The sequence below is a fragment of the Protopterus annectens genome, chromosome 9.part0 (genome assembly GCF_019279795.1).
Source record: "Protopterus annectens isolate FY-2018-M chromosome 9.part0, PAN1.0, whole genome shotgun sequence".
Lineage (NCBI taxonomy): Eukaryota > Metazoa > Chordata > Ceratodontiformes > Protopteridae > Protopterus > Protopterus annectens.
Window position 1 is genome coordinate 87,994,850 of NC_056743.1, and position 14,094 is coordinate 88,008,943.

The following is a 14,094-nucleotide window of genomic DNA, read 5'->3' on the forward strand; positions in this document are numbered from 1 at the left end:
AAAAATTTTTAAGGGTGAACACATTTCTTAAAACTGCCAAGCAGTTTAAAAAATCCATAAAAATTGTGTTATTCCTCCCACAATACTTATGGCAGGCAATTGGGGCTACTTATACAGCCTTTGGCACACAGAAAACAGGCAAAAGCCATGTGTATTTAACATATTTTTGTAATATTTTAGGCACTGGTGACTTTTCTAAGGAAGCTGAAAATGTGCTACTGACAAACTGTGCAATATTTTTTGCTGCAATAAATACAGGCACTGTACACATCTATTCCACACTGAGGGGGTCAGAGGTGTAAATGGAATTGTAGTTTAGATTCACATCTTTCAGGAACAGACATTAACCTCAGTTTACTTTCAGATATTGTACTTTACACTTTACTACAATGTGTTTGTATTTGACAATCTAGTTAATCAACTTGGGAGGCCACTACTATCTAAATAAACATGCTTCTGGGAGGTGTCTGAGGTTATACTCTTTGGAATTTCAACAAGTATCGAATTAACAGGGCTACAAGTGCATATCTAATCAACTTGGGCAAAGTCACATGACTATAACTCAATCATAAAAACTTGCAAATTTCACACTTCCAAGATGGCTGCATGGCTGCACACTGTTCAACAGTTTAAATTTCAACTCTCCCTGGGTGAAAACAATAGACAACCACCACTGATATTGTCAGAATGAGTAAAATTCAGTTACTGGCTAGTAAGAAGACTACCTGGATTCCTGCAAAGATCTAACTGATCCGGAAAAAGTACAGTTTTGTACCTACCATAAATGTAGATGTCCGATAGACATGCAACTGCAGTCATAACATGTGGGTTGTCCTGCCTCAGGCACCCCTCGGTTGGCCGGATTCCAAAGTCTGGGTCCGACGTTGGCTGATGTCGCATTTCTCTCTGACGTCAGAGCGGCTGGAGTACATAAGCATCAGCCAACGCCATTTTCTTCATTGTTTCTTGCCCCAGATGCCAGGTGCCCTCCAAGGAAGGCTGTAATCAAATTGGAAGACAAAAACAGGATTCCAGACAAATAAATGAGCAATAAAACAAATACACCATAACAGATATCCCCAGCTAAGAGTAACAGGGATAGGAGTGGACCCTAGGCATAGAGGGGTATGGAGGAGGACTGACTGCAGTTGCATGTCTATCGGACATCTACATTTATGGTAGGTACAAAACTGTACTATGTCCTTCAAGAATGCAACTGCAGTTATAACATGTGGGTAGAATACCATAGCTTAGCTGGGGGAGGAGGAATGCTCTAGGAAAAAGAAGGTGTGGCAATCAAACCCTGCAGGACTGCCGAAGCAAAGCCTGCTCTGGATCTGGAGTATAGAGGGAGATTGTAGTGTTTGGAGAATGTATGCACAGAGCTCCATGTAGCAGCTTCTAGAATGTCCTTGGTAGGCACCCCTCTTAAGAATGCTGTAGAGGTGGCTGTAGCTCTGGTGGAATGTGGTCTGACATTGGCTGGAACAGTCTTTCCATGAAAGGAATAACAGAATCCGATGCAATGTCCAATCCATTTAGAAATAGTCTGTTTTAAAATTGCTTTTCCTTGGACTGCAGGGGCGTAAGCTACAAAAAGTTGTTCAGACTTCTTACTGGCCTTGGTTCTGTCCAGGTAGTATCGAAGTTGTCTCAATGTCCAAGGTATGCAACAGTCTTTCCCCCCTTATTCTCAGGATTGGGGAAGAAAGCAGGCAGATGAATGGCTTGATTTAAAGAAACCCTAGATACCACCTTTGGCATAAAAGTAGGGTTGGTCCTTAATGAAACCCTGTCTCTGTGAAAAATAATAAAGGGTGGTATTGCCATTAGGGCCTGTAGCTCCAAAACCCTTCTTGCTGAGGTAATTGCCAACAGGAAAGCTGTCTTCCATGAGAGAAATTGCAAGTCAACTGAAGCTGCTGGCTCAAATGGAGGTAAGGTCAGTTTTTCTAAGACAAAATTGAGGTCCCAGGCTGGCACTGGGGCCTTTCTTGGTGGCTTAATGTTCTTGATTCCCTGAGGAATTGCCTTAGTAAGGGGTGAGAAAAAACAGGAGGATCAGTGTTGTATCTTGCTGAAATAGCAGATGCATGTATCTTTATGGAAGAATATGAGAGGCCGTTCTTTAGCATATCTGCCAAATATTCCAAGATGAGTGGGATGTTCAACAATGATGCATCATGTCCCTTGCTGGTATTCCAATTGCTGAATCTTTTCCACTTTGCTAAGTAAACCTTTCTGGTGGATGGTCTTCGAGCCTCTGTTAGTATCCGCTGAACTTCCTTGGAGAGAGATAAGCTGGAGTTATTTATGGGATCTCCCAGGCTGTTAGCTGCAGTGTCTGAAGATTTGGATGCTGTGTTTCGAAATTGTGTTGAGTCAAAAGTAGAGGCCACTGAGGAAGGGCCCACCTCCTGGTGTGACATATGCTCCGTAGTAGTGGGTACCAGTGTTGTCTTGGCCAGTCCCGAGCTATTATGATTCCCTTGGGTTTCTCTGCTTTGATCTTTAGTAATACTGAGGTCATCAGTGGCAGAGGTGGGAATGCATAGATTGCTAGGGAGTTCCAGTTGAATGAGAGGGCATCTATTTTCCAAGCTTTTGGATGGTATGTCCTTGTGCAGAATTTTGGTAGAAGATGATTGAGGTGAGAGGCAAATAGGTCCACTTCTGGCTTGCCCCATGTCGAAGTGAGTTGTCTGAAGGCCTTGGGATGTAACCTCCACTCGTGTGGATCTGTGAAATTTCTGCTTAGGCTGTCCGCCAACACATTGTCTTTTCCTGGAACAAACTGGGATTGTAACTGGATGTTTAGGCTCAGTGATTTCTCCCATAGCTGCATTGTCAGTCTGCAAAGGGGGTAAGAGTGGGTTCCCCCTTGCCTGTTTATGTACCACATCACAGTGGTGTTGTCTGTCCATATCAGTAAATGGCCTTGCTGGAGTTGGTGTTGAAAGGCCTCGATGGCATGCATCACTGCCAGCATTTCCTTTTGGTTTATATGCAGATGTGTTTCCTTTGGAGACCATTGTCCTTGTATACACCTGCCTTCCATGTGCGTCCCCCATCCAAGGTCTGAGGCATCTGTAGTCATGGTCTGTGTTATCCGAGGTTTTTTGAATGACATACCTGTGTTTGCCTGGCTCATCGAGGCCCACCATAGGAATTCCCTTTGTAGGCATGGAATGAGAGGTATGATTGTCTCCAAGTTGTTGCTGTGTTGAGACCAAATGCTTTTTAGGTACCATTGAAGCTTTCTCATGTGTAGTCTTGCTAATGGAACCAGGAGAATGCAAGATGCCATGTAACCCAGGGCCTGTAGGAGTCTCCTTGCAGTCATCTGGGTGAGTTTTGCTAAACCTCTGAAATAGTGAGTTAACTTCTCTTACTTGTCTTCTGTCAGGTAAGCCATCTGAGAGGCTGTGTCTAGTTTGGCTCCTAAGAAGATTATTTGCTGGGATGGCTGCAGTCTTGACTTTTGGAAGTTGACTGTGTATCCCAGAGCTTGAAGTAATCGTATGACATAATCCAGGTTTTTTGTCAACATCAATTTGTCGTCCGCTTATATGAGGCAGTCGTCCAGGTACGGGTAAATTTGTATACCCTGGAGCCTGCAATGAGCAATTACTGAAGCCAGGCATTTTGTAAATACTCTGGGCGCAGTAGATAAGCCAAATGGCAATGCTGAGAATTGATAATGCTCTGGCCCTGCAAGAAATCTGAGGTATCTTCTGCAGCTGTGTCTGATGGGGACATGCAGGTATGCCTCCTTGAGTTCCAGAGTAATCAGCCACGACCCCTTGCCCAGCATGGGAAGGAGTTGCTGTAGAGTCAGCATTTTGAACTTTGGTACTATGAGAAACTTGTTTAATGCGTACAAGTCCAGTATTGGTCTCCATTGAGATTCTTTTCTTGGAACAAGGAACAGTCTTGAGTAAAACCCCTGGTCTTGTTCTTGTTGTGGAACTCTTTCTATTGCTTTCATCCGAGTCAGCAGAGTGATTTGCTCGATAGCCTCTGCCCTCTGATTTTGTGGAAGGTTTGGCATGCCTTGTTTTCTTGGTAAGGTATGAAAATGAAACCTGTACCCTCGGTCTATAATGTCCAAAATCCATTTGTCCTTTGTCAGTCTGTGCCAGTTTTCTGCAAACAGAGATAATTTCCCACCCAAGGGAGCTTCTAGTTGTTGCCTGGTAGGCGGTGATAGAGGAAAGTCATTGAGATTGTGGTTGTGGGGCAGGTGAAACCCCTGTGTCACTTCTTTGGTTTCCTGGCTGCCATTGCCGTCCCCTGTAAGGGCCTCTGTATTGGCCTCCTCCTCGGCCACGTCTGTTCTTACCCCTTTGAAACTTTTCTGGATTAGGAAAGGACCAGTTTTTTGAAGGCCAATTCCTACTGAATCTGGGGGGTTGAACCTGGAGGAAATCTTTCACAGTCTGAACTGATTTTGCTTTTTCTTCGATGGTCTTTAACACATCCTTAGCATTTGTACCAAAAAGCTTGTTCTTTTCCAAAGGTGCATCCAGAAGTTTTGCTTTAACATGATCTGGTAGAGGTTGATCTTTTAACCAAGCATGTCTACGAATGACTGCCCCTGTCATAGCTGCCCTACATGAAGCTTCCAGTGCATCATATCCACACTGCAGGAAGTGATTGCTTACTTGCTGAGTATTATGTACAGCTTCCTGCAAAGTCTTCCTGTCTAAAGGATCAGGAGTGGCTAATGTTTTTTGTAAATCTTCTAACAGATAATCCTGATATTGTAACATATGAAAAAAACAATTTAAAGCTCTCATAGATAAGGTAGTGGATGTGTAAACCTTTTTGCCCCATCTCTGTAATGACCTAGCTTCCCTGTTGGAGGGCAAAGGATTTTTTTGAGGTGGAGGCTGAAACTCCTTTAGGCCCCTGTGAAATAGTTTCCAAATCAGCAGTATGGGCCCTGAATAAATGGGAATGAGTTTCTGGGACCCTGTAATACCAGTCTGGCTTGGCTGGAGCAAGAGGAAGAGAATCAGGGGTAGCACTAGAGTCAGAATACAAATCATCCAGAACATCAAGTACAGGAGGAATAGCTAAGGGCCTGTGCTGAGGCTTCTTAAGGAAAGTCCTGAGGCGTTTCCTGGAATCAGAATATTCCTGACCTTGCCACTTGAAATGTTCCCTCATGGTGTGCAGAACTTCCCCAAAAGAAATATCCTCAGGAGTGGAGGCCGAGGGGATGGAGTCTTCTGCATCAGAGTCCTCATAGGTCTGAAAGAGCTCTTCCTGGCTATCAGAGTGGACAGAGCCCTCAGAATCTTCATCTGAAGGGGTAGGGTCAGAGGGTTCTACCCGGGGCCTTTTATCAGGAGGAGGCTGGGATCCTCTCTCAGGATGGGCCTGTGAACCTCTAATCATGGAAATTAAATCAGCAGCCATGGACATAATTTGTGTCTCTGGAGTCGGCTGAGGTAAGGATTTAGAAATATGCTTTGTTTTGCTGGCTGCCTTAGCCCTAGTGTAGTCCTTAATAGACATGGCCATAGGGGGCCTGGCAGCTCCACGTGCAGGATTGACCTTGTCTACAGCAATGGTCTCGGGCATTTCCCCGGTTTCGGTATCCGGAGGAAAATCTATAACTGGCGGAGTAACGTCTGGAATCGGAGTCGTCGGTAATGCGGTGTCTTCGGTTCGGAGCGGTGGAGAGACCGTCTCAGAGGGAACCGGAGCACTCGCGGTAGGTTTTGGCGTGGAGACTGTGGTAGACGCGGGCCGCGGATGTCTGTCCCGGTCTTTTTGCTTTTTGGGAGTTTGCGATGTCGGAAGATCCGACGGCATGGTGTAAGCAAAATTATCACCGAAAAAATCTTCAGCGAACTCCGCCGGCGCCTGAGAGTGCGCTTGTTGAAGCGAGCACAGGCTACACAGGCCGAGACGTCGTGGTCTGGGCCCAGGCAAGGGAGGCAGTAAGAGTGGAAATCCTTATGAGGTATTTGTTTACCACAAGAAAGACGATTGTTAACTTTTTCAGTAATTTCTGACATTGGCTGAGGCAAGAAAAGGTCCCCAACGGGGTACTTAGCTTTTTTGATGACTTCGGTATCGTAGAATACAGGAGCTGACCGACCGGCACTTGCGAACTGCTTCTGCTTCGGGCACCGCGCGGCAAGAAAGACTGAAGAAAATGGCGTCGGCTGATGCTTATGTACTCCAGCCGCTCTGACGTCGGAGGGAAATGCGACATCAGCCGACGTCGGACCCAGACTTTGGAATCCGGCCGACCGAGGGCTGCCTGAGACAGGACAACCCACATGTTATGACTGCAGTTGCATTCTTGAAGGACATCAAAAAAAAAAAAAAAAAAACTAAAAATGTGAAGAAAATTACTAACTGGGAAGAATCCTGCAGTTGCTCAGCAAAAAACAGTTCAAGCTCCAGCTTTGGTGCAAGACATGCCTTCCGGTAATCTAGAAGAAAAAAAGTCAAATATGCTCAGAAGGGATGAAAATAAATGAAAATACTGAAAGAGTATATCAACTCAAACAAAAGGCTGGAAAAAAGGGAAGGAGTTTTAGACCGATATCCAGATGAACTAATAAAACTGCAAACATCAGAGGTTGAAATGTAGAAAAGGCTGCCCGAGTACAAGATTACTAAAGAAATGTTTTAAAAGAATGGCACAATTAGATAACAGAACATGTAGGGAAAACATGAGATTTTCTACTGCATCAGAGAAACTAAAAGTAACAGGGTCTATTAATTTTATGAAGCCACAAATAAGCATCAGGACTGGTATTACACAGCAGGAACTGTTAATTGAAAGGGTGCACCATCTGCATGCTTCAAATATGGCCATGTGACGCAGCAAAAACCTTTATTAGTAAGGATGAAAGCCTATCAGCAGAGAGTTGATATTGACAAAATTGTGGCAAAAGGGCAAAGAATCAAATACGGGAGACAGTAGAGTGCTTGCGGAAAATGACTATTCACTGTACACTACGCAGTGGAGAAACAGATTTATTCCCATAATCAGGGAATGTCAAAGAGGCAGAGTGAGACTTGGGTTGCTATATCCAGCTGTCTTCAGAACATTTTACCGTGGAGGATCAAAGTTATTTTTTTGATGCACAACAGGCTATGGAGGAAATGCAAAAGTCTCATAACTATAAATGAGCCATCAAGCAGAAGGGGACTCTGCTTCCCATCCTTCTGATAATACACACAGAGACATTGCCATTAAAACTTTTTCCATTATTCCAAAGGAAAATTCTTGAGATACAGAGAAAAGCACAGGACTTGATTAGAATTACCATGGAACTGAACCAAAAATCAGGAGTTGAGAAATGGAGATGAACAGGAAGACTACCAGAAACACACAAGACTACCAGAAACACACACACACACACACATATATATATATATATATATATATATATATAAAAACATACCACCAACCATGTTATTTAATAACCTTACCAATAAGGCATTATTACCTACTAGTTTACCTACGCAAGTCTTTTAATTTATATACATATATGCTGAGTGTTTTTTATTATTTATTATATATCAAAATCATTTTATTCTATTCTATTTTATTGTATTTTACTTGATATTTATACCTATGCCTTTATATAGTTATATATTTATATATTAAAAATGCGTAGGGGTTATATTAATTCTATATAAGTTTGATGAATTTGTTAATTTGTTAATTAGTTAATTATTTAAGTCAGCTTAAGTGGATTGAAGTATGATTTAAGCACAGTGTAATGCTGTGACTTTGTACTTTGAGGAAGGCTGTGTATTATTGCAGCCGAAAGCGCTTACTTTAAATAAACAGTCCGTGACGTTTTTTATCTGGTTGCTGCTGCTTGGTAGTCTTATAGAATAAGGGGAATCTCACAGAACAAGAGGTGGAAGGAAGTACCTGGATCACATGCAGGAGTTTAGAAAAATAGACATTTAGTAACTTTTTTTTTTTATAACTCCAGAGCACAAAAACTTATGACACAATGACTATCAACAGAAAGCAGAAAGGGTTGTTGCCAAATGTTGGGAGCCTATAATACGAAAAATAATAACAGATCTTGTAGATATTAGTGACATTCTGGAAATTTTATGAAAATTTGTACAAAGCAGAGGAGGAGGGGAAATCAAGAAAAGGCACAACTGAAATATTTACATAAGCCTTAAATATGCTAAGGTTAGAGGTAGATGAGGCTCAATAACAAACAGTTAAGAGAGGATGAGATGACAAAATTAGCGACGTACAACCAATCTGCAGGAAAGTCTCCAGGAATAAATGGCATTCCAATGGAAGCTTGAGGAATGAAAGCGATAAAAATTTGGAAGATTTTAACAGTATTTTAAAAGGATGGGAGGCACTAACATCCTCGAAAAAAGCTGTGGTGGCTGTAATACTAAAAATGGTAAAGGCCCATCTGTTCCTTCTTATAGGCCTATTTCAATTTTAAATAATGATCATACAAAAAGGTTTATGTCGATACTAGCTAAAGAATGGGAAAGGCAATGTCAGAATTAACACATATCGACCAGTGTGGTGTTCCAGAGAGGGGGCAAATATTTGACATTAATAAAGTGAGAATCTAAGAAAACACCACTATTGTTGGGTCATGATGCAGAGAAAGCATTCAGAGTAAGCTGCGAATTTAGGAGTACATGAACAGAAGCATCTGCATTTTCTGATAAAGTAATAAAGGTTAATTAGGATATTTGATGGATCAGAGGCAAAACTCAAAGTGGGAGGGTTCCTATTGGATATGCTGTGTCAGAAAAGAAGAACCAGGCAGGGGTGTCCTCTTTCCCCTTTATTTGCCTTACATTTAGAAACACTGGCAAATCAAATAAGGGACTCAGCCATTCAAGGATATAGCTGGTATGGTATTCAAGAAAAGTTGGCTTTATTTGGAGAAGATACTGATTTGTACCTGATGGAACCAGAAAAGGACATCAGTGTTTAGGAATATTCTGAGACCGTTAGTTTTTTTCCCCTAGAAATAAAAATTAATGACAATAAAACTATAATTATAGCTGTAAACAATGTACCCACACATGAACTGGTCCAGCAACACCTATAGTTATGGGGGCATGATAAAATTAAGTATGTAGGAGTATGAATTTAAAAGGATTTGGTTCTGTCAGCTAAAGAAATGTGGGAAGAGACTAAAACATACAAAAACTGAGAAACTGGAGGCTCTTGCCTATGGATATGGATAGCAAGTTGCAAGCTGTAAAAATGTTTATAGTCCTCAAGTTTTATACGCACGGCAGGCATACTTTTACCAACCACAAAAAGTTGTCAACTAATTAATAAAAAGAGTTGAAGAATTTTATTTGGGAGGGGAAGGGGGCACGAATCAATCAAGTGGGATAAAGGTGATCCTCCCAATGGGGCCTACAAAAGTTCATCTATGAGCAAATGTGGTTCCTGTAGTGTATGCAAGTTCATCAACAATGGTCCATATGTGTCAGTTATGAATTTCTATAGGACTATCAAATGTCCTGGCCATTGTAACTGCAACACTAGGAGGGTCATCTACATTGCTACTTGTTTAAGTTGCCCTAGTTTCTATGTAGGGAAGACCATAAGGAAACTAAGGTTAAGAATCCTTGAACATGTTAGGGACATTAGGAACAAAAAGACGACTAACTCCCTTTATTTATATAGCTTTACTTGTGTTAATTTTAGCAAATTTATATTTTTTATTATTGATAGGATACCTGATAATGACCAAAGTGGTGATGTTAAGATTATATTAGAGATGAGGGAGACCTTGTGGCAGTTGAGATTAAATGCATCTAGATCCCCAGGTATAAATGAGTATATTTCTATGGCAAGCATTTTAAAGTACAGATCTCTCTTTGTTTAAATTGGACATATTAACACATTAATATATCCATTAATCTGTATTTTTTGAACTTTTTAGTAGTATTATTATTTTTAGTTAATATTTTATATAGTTACACACAAACACTATAAACTTTATTAGTTTGTCATGTGGACAGTTTGAATGCTAAATAGTCAATATTTATGTATTCATTCATTTATTTATTTTACTTTATTTAATTATACATTTTTTCAAATAACCATTTACATGTAAACTAATATATTAATTAATTATTAACAACAAAATTGTTAACATTAATATAACCCTATACCTTATTTACTTATTTATTTATTTGTATACACTTACCTTATCTATTTATTTATTAATTTATTGAAATAGATTTGATCAATTTTGAAGTATGTGTACACAGACATTTTCGATAACAAATCACTTTAATATTTTATTTTATTCTATTTCATTTCTTTTTATTTTATTTTACACTACATTATTTTACTTCAACTTTATTTCAATTTTTTGGAACCTATAAGGTTATTCATAAGGGTAAGAAAAAAAGTTGCATTGTGTGCGCTTTTCTCCTTTTCTTCTTTTTTAAAAAATGTGTGGTCATTAATGACAGAGTGATTACTTCATTTTGATAGGTTTGTATTAATGGGCGGTCTTTTGAAATTTATTTTAGTTGGTTGGTTTAGTGTTTGTTTCAACACTCTGATGATGCCCGATTTCTTTTCAGGTGAAAGCGCTTAGTGGATTTCAGTGTTTTATTTGCTTCACGCTGTTGTTTTTTATTTAAAATAAAAGCTTTAACTCGTTCCTGTTTGCGCTGGAGTTTTTTCAACTGGCCATCACCTGGAGCTGTATTGGAACATTTACTGGTTTGCTGTCTTTTTTGTTTGGTGTTTACCGGCGGCTCATTGGTTTTTGGCTTGTTACTACACCGGCAACATGGAGCGTTTAATGTTACAATATGTTCATATTACCAACCAGCTTATCAATTTACTTCGTGAGAAGGGTATGGATGCCAAGGTCTCTTTACCAGAGATCCCTGTGCAGGAACCACCGTTAGCAGACTTGCAAGTAACGCTTACTGACTCTCAAGTGGATTTATACACTCTACATACTCCACCTGCTTCTAGGGAACAAGGAGTATCTACGCATGTGGCGAACATGGCCATAAACGATATGGGCTCTAGTGGACCTTCTAATGGTGTCAATCCTTTATCTAACAGTTTTAACTCTTTGTCTAACAACAGAATCGCTGCCAACGATGGGCTGCAAGCCTTTCTAAACCCTTTGGACACTGACTGGCAGGTTCGAAGGAGGCGTATGTCCGGACCAGGTACTTTTAAATCACAAATATCTAATTTTGAATTTAAACTTAAAAAATTCAAATCTTTGCAAATGGACAATGTTTTCTTGGCTAGGTCCATAGAACTTAAACAAGTGCCGAAGGGCTTGCGAATGTTTAAATTACCAAATGGGTTTTCAGCTGGGACCGAAGGGTTTAAGGATTTGCTTGATTTTTTTGACCGGATGGGTTTGGAATTGATGAACATTATTATTTCTAACAACAACAAAATGCTCGATTCCTTGAAGAAAGAACTAGGTGAAATGAATAGTAACATTACTAAGGATCTTTTGTTTGAGATCAACAAACAAAAATACGAGAACGTGTTAACCAGAGTTGACAATTTTGTGAGCAATGGTCTAAACACAATCTTTCAAGCTTAACAGGAATAGCGAAGATTACGCTACCCACCAAGCATATTCTCACTTTAAAGAATTTAAAAGGGCTCACAGCTTCAAAACCCCCGGTGAGGGGGGATTTTTGGGTTCTCCTGTACTTGCTCGTACTGTCGACTCTCCTGGTCAGAATAGAGTTACTAATGAGCATACCACTGGTGACTTTGTGACTGACTTTGATAATATTAATGAGAATGGGGTTTTTTTAGATCCTCCCCCACTGAGGCGTTCAGAACGAATTCGCGAACGTAACCAGTACATCAGGGGACAACCATCGTGGAGAGGTCAACCTCAAAGTTTCTACAACAACAGGAGGTGGTGGTCCCATTCCAACTACAGACCGTAGTTTCATCATCACTTTCTGGGGATAGACCAGACAATATTTTTACTAGTCATGATTTGTCCACTTTATCTGGACATTTTTTTGACAACCCCTCTTGTTGCACTATTGACTCTATTGGACCTTGTTTTAGTTTGGAGAGTGTATCAACGTGTACTTTTGTGAAAAGTAACAATGTGTGTTTTTACAATTTTACTGATTTGGAGTTGACTGACAACCACTTGTCACTGTTTGGAAAGGGATTTACCTTTGTTCCTAGTTTTAGGAATGATATAGCGAAATTATTGGTTAACCTTAGACTGTACACTAGACAGTTGAATTTACAAATGTATTTTTTAAAAAATCACAACTTGTGTTATGAACAATCATTAGGGCCTAAAAGAAAGAGTACCTTTATTCCCTCAACCCACCCATGTATTTACACTTTTGAATCTATGTCTGAAGCTCAGTTTAGGAGGTTGAGTAAACTGAATGACAATTTCCCAGATAACATGACCACTGGTGAAAAGTTTTGTTTGAGGCAATTGACTACCTCAAACAACTACAGGGTCATGAAACCGGATAAAGGTGGGGGTGTGGTTATCATGTCTGCTATTGACTATTCTAACAGAATGACCATTGTACTTAATGATGTTAACACCTACCAGAGGATATCACTTAATGAGATGCACATGGCATACTCTAAAATTGATTGGCTTTTGTATGAATGGCTTGTGGAAGGGGTCATAGATCAAGACGAATATCACTATTCACAGGTAGATCACCCTGTGACACCCACAATTTTTGGCATTCCCAAGATCCATAAATGCCAGAATAATCCACCTTTCTGCCCAATTGTTTCAGCCAAAGGGTCTAAAACCGAAGCCATGGCATCATATGTTGATTTCCACTGTAAAAACATTAATTTTTTTCCACACATTTTGCGTGACTCTTGGCACTGCCTAGACGTTATTAGACAGCAACATTTTGATGATTTGCCCATTATGGTAACCATCGATATGATTAACCTTTTTTCAGTTATACCCCAGATAGAAGGCCTCAACCTATTTAGATCTTGTTTGGACAACAGAGGTGGGTTACATTCTGTCAAAAGATCTCTTATGGTCGACCTTATGGAACTTATTTTAACTAACAACTTCTTGGCCTTTGAAGGTGAACTGTACAAACAGGTAACGGGAGTTGCCATGGGGGCAAAATGTGCACCTATTTATGCCAATTTGGTATTGGCACAATGGGATTTAGACAAGGTATTTTCATCACCATTTATGCAATATGCGAAGCTATACCTTAGATTTTTGGATGACATACTGATTTTTTGGACTGGCCCAACAGATTTGATTTCTTCTTTTATTGATTACCTTAACAACACTACAAATTTTTTGAAATTCACATTTAAAGGTACATGGTCATCTTTGTAACTATTTAGACATTTTATTACATTTTAAAGATAAACAAGGTGAATCAACTATTGAGTTAAGTATATTCCGTACAGAAACTTACTCAAACGTTTTTTTACATTTTCAGAGTTGTCATCCATTGTTTCAAAAAAGAAATGTTTTCAAGGGTCAGATGGTAAGACTATCTAGACTTATTAGTACTGACCATTACTATGCTAACTAAACAAAAGTGTTAATGGATATGTTTAGACAAAGGTTACCCTTTAGATCTTTTAGACAAAATTAAGAATGAAGTTGATGCCAAAAGACATGTTACTTTTAGGCCAATACTGAATGGTGGCTTATCGAAGGTTAATAATGATCTGAACAAAGACATTTTTACTTTTGATCCTGAAAAATACAGGAAAGCTATGATTTTGCCTTTTAATGGCCATTCGGACACAATTGGTAACATCTTGAGAGACACTTGGCTCTATACGATGGACAAGGAAACCATACAGGTTATAGGTAAAACCCCAACTATAACATATAGTAGGGGGCCTAGTTTGAAGGAACTGTTAGAAAGAGACAATTCTAACAATGGGGCCTACAAAAGTTCATCTATGAGCAAATGTGGTTCCTGTAGTGTATGCAAGTTCATCAACAATGGTCCATATGTGTCGGTTATGAATTTCTATAGGAGTATCAAATGTCCTGGCCATTGTAATTGCAACACTAGGAGGGTCATCTACATTGCTACTTGTTTAAGTTGCCCTAGTTTCTA